The following is a 7,563-nucleotide window of genomic DNA, read 5'->3' as shown; positions in this document are numbered from 1 at the left end:
TTCCAGTTTCTGGCTATTATAAATAAGGCTGCTATGAACATGGTGAAGCATGTGTCCTTATTACATGTGGGAGCATCTTCTGGGTATATGCCTAGGAGTGGTATAGCTGGGTCGTCCGGTAAAACTATGTCCAATTTCCGAAGGAAGAGGCAAACTGATTTCCAGAATGGTTGTACCAGCTTGCAATCCCACCAGCAATGAAGTAATGTTCCTCTTTCTCCACAACCTCTCCAGCATCTGCTGTCACCTGAATTTTTTATCCTAGCCAATCTGACTAGTGTAAGATGGAATCTCAGATGTAGGAGCTCACAGCCATCCATTGAACTGAGTACAGGGTCCCCAGTGAAGGAGCTAGAGAAATGACCAAAGGAGCTGAAGGGTTTGCAACCCCTTAGGATGAACAACAATATGAACTAACTAGTACCCTCAGAGCTCCCAGGGACTCAACCACCAACCAAGGACTATACATGGTGAGTCTGATTATCTGGCAGCATGTGTATAGTAGAGGATTGCAAAGTCGATCATCAATGTGAGGAGAGGCCCTTGGTCCTGTGAAAGTTCTGTGCCCCAGTGTAGGGAAATACCAGGGCCAATAAGTGGGAGAGGGTGGGGTGGCAAGCATGGGGAGGGGGGAGGCAACAGGGGTTTGTTCTTGTTGTTTTTGTTTGTTTGTTTGGTTGGTTGGTTGGTTTTTGGAGGGGAAACTGGGAAAGGAGAAATCATATGACATGTAAATAATGAAAATATCTAATAAAAATAATAATAATAATAATAAAAACCAATATGAACTAACTAGTACCCTCAGAATTCCCAGGGACTAAATCACCAACCAAAGAGTACACATGGTGGGACTAATGGCTCCAGCAGCATATGTAGGAAAGGATGGCCTAGTTGGTCATCAATGGGAGAAGACGCCCTTGGCCCTGTGAAGGTTCTATGCCCCAGTGTAGGGCCAGGAATTGGGAGAGGGTGGGTTGGTGTGCAGGGGAAGTGGGGAGGGAACAGGGTATTTTTTGGTTTTGTTTTTTTATTTTATTTTATTTTTGTTTTTTTAGAGAGGAAACTGGAAAAGGAGATATCATATGACATGTAAAAAAATGAAATAATAATAATAATAATAATAATAATAATAATAAAGAACCATCATTAAAAGTGTGGTTTGAAGAGGGCACAGCAATTTATAATCTAATATAAAATAGCTAGCCCTGAAATTATGCATAGTAACATTGTATAGTGATGTTTAGTAATATCAATATCAATATATATATATATGGATATACATATGTACATATACATGTATACATACATACATACATACATATGTATATAACAGCAATGAAAAGCAGATCTAAGGGTTTTAAAGAGGTCAAGGAAGGTTATAAGAGAGGCTCTGGAGGAAGTAAAGAAAAGGGGGAAATTATGTAATTATTTTATTATCTCACAAAATTAAAAATTAATTTTTTCAAGATGGAAGAAGGCAAAACTGATCTCAGGATGTGGTAGGTGAGAGAAGAATAAAAAGAATTACAATTATATTTCCCTAAGTAAAAAATATATAAATCAATACTTTTTTCAGAAAAAAATAAGAATGAGATCAGCATAATTGAGGCAAAATCTTCTGTATATTTCCTCAGAATTAGTATACAGAATCTGTGTTCCAGAGGGGCTGAGCATGCACTCATGCTGGCAACCAAACTTGGTGCTCTAAGAGTCAGCAGGCAGATCTTATTCTGAAGATATAAAAGGGACCAGCTGAGACTTCACATGTTGAGAGGATGTGGGCAGAGGAAAATTTACTGAAAGTATAGGCTCTGTTGCAATAGAAGCTCCAGGATTAAAGGAATCTTTGAGAAAACTGTGGCTTGGAGCCATGTAGCAATGTCAGAGTCTCTGAAGAGAAAGACCATGAAAGACTATTGATGAAAGAACAGGCCAGTTGCAGCAGGACACCCCAGTATTTTAGAAATACCAGTACCATAGGATGGCCTCCAAGGATAGCAGCAACCATAGAGTAGTGCTGGCCTGAAGCTATCAAACCAGCTGCCCATGCTATGGATGACTAAGCCCAAGAAATGGTACTAGATGCTAAGGGACCTCAGAGCCCAGAGGAATGTGACTGGCTCTCAGACACAAAGCCTTAAACTCTTTTCCCTGTTGGATATTGGTTTTGCTTTAAGATGATTGTAATCTTTTCTGTCTCTTTCTTTTTGAAATAAGAGATAGTTTATTTTTATCATTTTAGAGATGCCTAGAGTTAAGAGTGGAATTACAGAGAATCTTTGAACTTTGAAAGAGATTTTTGATAAGTTAAAGAAGTTGAAATACGTGCAAAGTGTCTGAAATTTAAAGACTGTGGGACTTTTAAAAACTGAAAATGTTTTCTATTGTAATATTAATATTAACATGCCGCCATGGAGACAAGAAAGGAAAAGGCCAACTTGAATAGTAATGTATGTATTTGTCAAGTTGACAAATGGTCAATTGTGCTGGCCTGCGTAATGTCAACTTGACACCAGCTAAACTGATTTAGGGATAGAGACTCAATTGAGATAATGCTTCCATAATGTCAGCCTATAGGAATATCTGTAGTGTATTCCTTGATTAATGATTGAAGTGGGAAAGTTCAGCTAAGGCTATACAGGTGGTCCTGGATGGCTTAAGAAAGCAGAGTAAGCAGACCACTAAGAGCAAGTCAGTAAGCAGCACCCTTCCATGGTCTTTGCTTCAGTTCCTGCTTGCACTTTCCTAACTCAGTTCCTACCCTGAATGCCTTGGATGGTAGACTACAAGCTGTAAGATGAATAATTTCCTTCCCAAGGTGCCTTTGGTCATGATATTTTGTCACAGCAGAAGAAACACTAACTAATACAATGTATGAAGTTATATATCTGATGTGTATGATATTTTTACATACTTTAGTTTTTTCCAATGCTCTTTGGCATTCTATCCAAGGATTCTGTGGGTTCTGTAGAATAGCTGAGTGTGTAAAGGCATTGCTGCCAAGCCTGAGTATTTAGATTTTATGCTTCAAATTACACTGTAGAAAGACACACCTGAGTCCAAGCTGTCCTCCAATTTCCACGGGTGTCCTGTGGCAGCACAGAACCTGACACATATAAGCACATAAATGCACATACACATGCACACACATACACAAATTAAAACTTAAAAACATTATCAAAAAAGATTTGTTGTAGAGACAGCAAAAGGTTTACAAAGAGTATATGATAGGGTTGTAAGTTTAACTGCTTGGTTTTATCTAATTAAACAGTTCTAATAGAAAATTTTAGTCACTTTATTTTTCAAATTTTTGGTATGAATTTAGTCCTCTCCATAATTTTATCCTGTAACAAAATTTTAGTACTACTATTACTATTACTACTACTACTACTACTACTACTACTACTACTGTTGTTGTTGTTGTTGTTGTTGTTGTTGTTATTCTACATAGTTTATTTCTTGGTCTTCCACTAAAACTGCAGATAGCACACACCACCCATGATTACATTACATTTTTAGAGCACTTTGAATTTCCTAGGACACTTACTGGCACTTGTCAGTTATGGTTACTATACTTATGTAACTTACTGTCATTTCATATCACAAATTACCACCCTCATGTTTCAGGGAACATAATTTCTGTTAGGATTTCTTGGAAGGGAGGTATGTTTGTACTGAATTCCCTTAGTTCTGGTATGTCAAGAAATGCCTTTATCAGTCCATAATTTCACATAATAAACATGACTTTCCTGGTTACAATAGTCGTGGTTAGCAATTTTTTCTCCACTAGCAGCACAGTGATACATAATTAACATGGTATTTTTTCCTCAGCCATCCAAAGCAGATAAGTCCTCAACTCTTCCCTCTAATTTCCTCAAAACTATAGAGTTAAGTCCCAACTTAAAAGATTTCTACCAGGATTAAATTCCTCAAACACCCTTGCTTTTTTCTAGGACCATAACAGCAGATCACGGTATGCTCCCAAGCAAACTGTTACAAGCTTAATATACACGACTCAACCTGTGCAGACATTCCTCTACTATGGTTCTGCTTGTCTTTTATGATTACTCTACAGGGTTATTTCTACAAAAGGAAAATAGGCAGTGTTGCCACCATGGGCCAGATGGAGCTCCAGATGAGATTGACCCACCATCTCCTTGAACCTGCTGGAACAATGAAGCTGGCCTTTGTCCTGATACATCATCAAACTGAAGACTCACTTCCAAGACAGACAGATTCTGATACCCACAGAAGACAGCTGAGATCCACAGATGACAAACTTGGGACCTTCCAGTGACAGATGAGCCTAATGGCTACCAAACTTGAAGAAACATGCAAGATGTCTATGTAAAACCAATATTAGTAAAACCTCACACACTGTATGATCCACTGAACAATTAATTGCTCCAATAATCCCTTGTTTTCCTAGCCCCCAGTCCTTATTATTCCTCCGGCATATGTTGCGTTACTCCTCTGGCTTATGTTTTGGTTTATTTTGATGATTACACCCATCCCACCAAACATTTCGCTACAAATAACATTAGAGTCACTCCAATCACATTTCTCCTTTATAAAATGAAAAGGGGGGCCTGTAGGTCAATGGGCCATGCTAAGAAACATTGTAAACTAGAGCAAGTCTGAGACCCCAGTACCCAGGTACCCACCCATCAGACACAGTGGGCATCTCCCCGTTGCCTGACAGATTCCTGTCCTGGAACCTGTGCCAAACTTCCCATATAAGTGAACATGACCTGTGGTCATTTAGCCCCAGAAGATAGTTCTCCATGCTAATGAGGTACCTAGAGGCCCTGAGGTACCTTATTAGCCAATAAGCTATCTTCTACAACATTCCTCCCTGCAGGAAGTATTTAATCTCTTGTCCACCCTGAGAAGTTGTTATGCATCCATTTTCCAAAATGAACAGTCAGTAATTGGTATGGATAAACATGGACTGTCTCTTTCATTGAGAACTGTCGTGAGGATCCTGCAGAAGGCTTCACCTTCACCTACAGAGAAGCAACCTAAGTCTCCTGTAAAAGACCGCTCTGTACTTGCTGTCAACCAGTATTACTTTCTCTGATGTGCTAAGTGGGAGTTCCCCATTTCCCCTATTCCAGGTTTGTTGCTGTCCTCTGCTTGCCTGAGGGCCCCCAATGGTCTGGACCTCATTGTATGCCCAAGGATCCCTGATCCTTTGTTCATGACTCCTCTGCGTGACATCCCAGTGGTTACTGGGTGCCTGAGAGTCAGGGAACCCCAACTTTGGCCTCCCCTATGTTAGACTGCATCTTCCCAACCTCTGAGGGGTGTCTCAGCACTTCCCTAAAGCCTGGTACCCAACAGCAGCAGGTCACAGGGATACATAGTCAAGTACTCCCTGCAATTCACCTCCCCAGCAGCTTGCTCCATACCCCAGTAGCTGTGGGGAAAATGGGGACCACAAAGGAGCTTTCCTCCCTCTCATCTTCATCAGCACCTCCCTCCAATTACTTGCCTTGAGTTCCTACCCCAATTCCCTGGATTATGGACTACAAGCTACAAAATGAAGTCAACTCTTTACTTGACAAGTTGATTTTGTCATCACATTTTATCAATCTGACATTTTATCAGAGCCTAGAGGGTCACCCGTTACAATGAAGATAGTGTTGAAAATTCATGTTAGAAGAGTTAAAAGAAAAGAGAGGAACATATACCCAATATTTTTTTTTGATTCATTTTGGTGCTTTCTTATTTTTCTAAGTTACTTTCATGTGAGAAAAAAAATATCATATAAGAAAGGTTGCAGTTTTCAAATATTTCCTAAAAAATAATAGCATTATTTAGATTTCAGCTGAGAAAGCAGATCTCAGTATTCAAATTTCACCAAAAAAAAAGAGAGTTCAATGTCAAAACTTCACTTAGGTTAAAAATTAAAATAGCTCAATGTTCAAGTGGCATCCGGAGAGCAAAGTTATCTAGTTTCATAAAACAATCCCACTTCCATGTGGAATTTCCCCATGTATTGGTCTGTAATGTTCCGGTGGTAGTGAATCACTCGCCTCTGTAAGACCAGCACATTTTGGTCTTGAAAGGCTTAAAAAGTAAAAAAGAGGGATAAAAGTTGTGTTGGTAAGGAAGGTGGGGTAGAATATAGATGAGTTAGGAGTGCAAATAAATTTGATCAAGATTCATTATAAGAAACGTCCAAAAAACTTTTAAAAATTAAATGAAAGTAAATGACAAGTGTGGCTAAGGATGTATACAGTGAAAGTTATTTACTATTGATGGAAACACTTGAAGGTTTTTACCCTAGGCTCCTGTCTGAAAGCACAACAAAGTATCATTAACAATGCCAAGGACTGATTCTTGCCCACAGGATGGGTCTCAAGTTGGTCCGGTTATTGGTTGGCCATTCCTCCGGTCTCTGCTCCATCTTTTACCCTACATTTCTTTTAGACAGGACAAATTTTGGGTTGGAAGCTTTTTGTGGGTAGTTTGGCCTCTTTATCCCTCCACTGAGGGTTTTGCTTGGCTACAGCAGCTGGCCTATTCACATTTTATATGCCCACTGCTATGAGTCTCAGCTAAGGTCAGCTGCACTTATTCCTGTGAGCCTCCCCCATGTGAGGTACCTAAGATTTCTTAGAGATTCTCCTAACCCCAGCACCTACAGATTTCCATTCCTTCTCCTGGCCCCCTGGCCCGCACTCCTGTCTTTCCCCACACCTGATCCTAACCCCAACTTCCTATCCCCATCCCCTCTCCCACTCAGTCCCTCCTTCCATCTGCTTCCTATGACTATTTTATTCCTGCTTTAAGTAAGATTCAAGAGCCCTTACTTGGACCTTGCTTCTTGTTTAGCATCTTTGGGTATGTGGGGTATACTGTGAGTGTCCTCTACTTTATGGTTAATATCCATTTATCAGTGAGGATATACCATGTATGTCCTTTTGGGTCTCTGTTACCTTGCTCATGTTGATATTTTCTAGTTCCATTAATTTTCCTGCAAAATTCAAGATGTCCTTGTTTTTAATAGCTAAATAGTGTAGATAAACCACACTTTTGTATCCATTCTTCAGTTGAGGGACATCTGGGTTGTTTCCAGTTTCTGGCTATTATAAATAACGCTATTATGAACACAATGGATCAAGTGTCCTTGTGATAAGGTGGATTGTATTTGAGGTATATTCCCAGCAGTGGTATAGGTGGGATTTTAGGTAGAACTATTTCCAATTTTCTGAGTAACTGACAGATTGATTTATAGAGTGGTTGTACAAGTTTACAATCCCACCAACAATGGAGAAGTGTTCCCCTTTTATTAAATAGTCTGGTTTAATTTTAATGGCCATATATGTCTAGAAACTCATCCATGTCTTCAAATTGTTCATGTTAATTAGATTATATTATTTGTATGTGATACTTGAGGATTTTGTGGTTTTCGTTTTGTGCTTTGGGGTTTCCTTTTTATTTGTAAGTTTATGAATATGGGTCTTCTGTTTCTTTTTGGTTACTGGGCGAAGGGTTTTATTTAGGTGGTGCATCATTACAAAGAACCAAGCCCTATTTTTTATTATTTCCATTTCA

The sequence above is a fragment of the Mastomys coucha genome, unplaced genomic scaffold (genome assembly GCF_008632895.1).
Source record: "Mastomys coucha isolate ucsf_1 unplaced genomic scaffold, UCSF_Mcou_1 pScaffold22, whole genome shotgun sequence".
Taxonomy (NCBI): domain Eukaryota; kingdom Metazoa; phylum Chordata; class Mammalia; order Rodentia; family Muridae; genus Mastomys; species Mastomys coucha.
Note: the sequence above shows the minus strand (reverse complement) of the source record.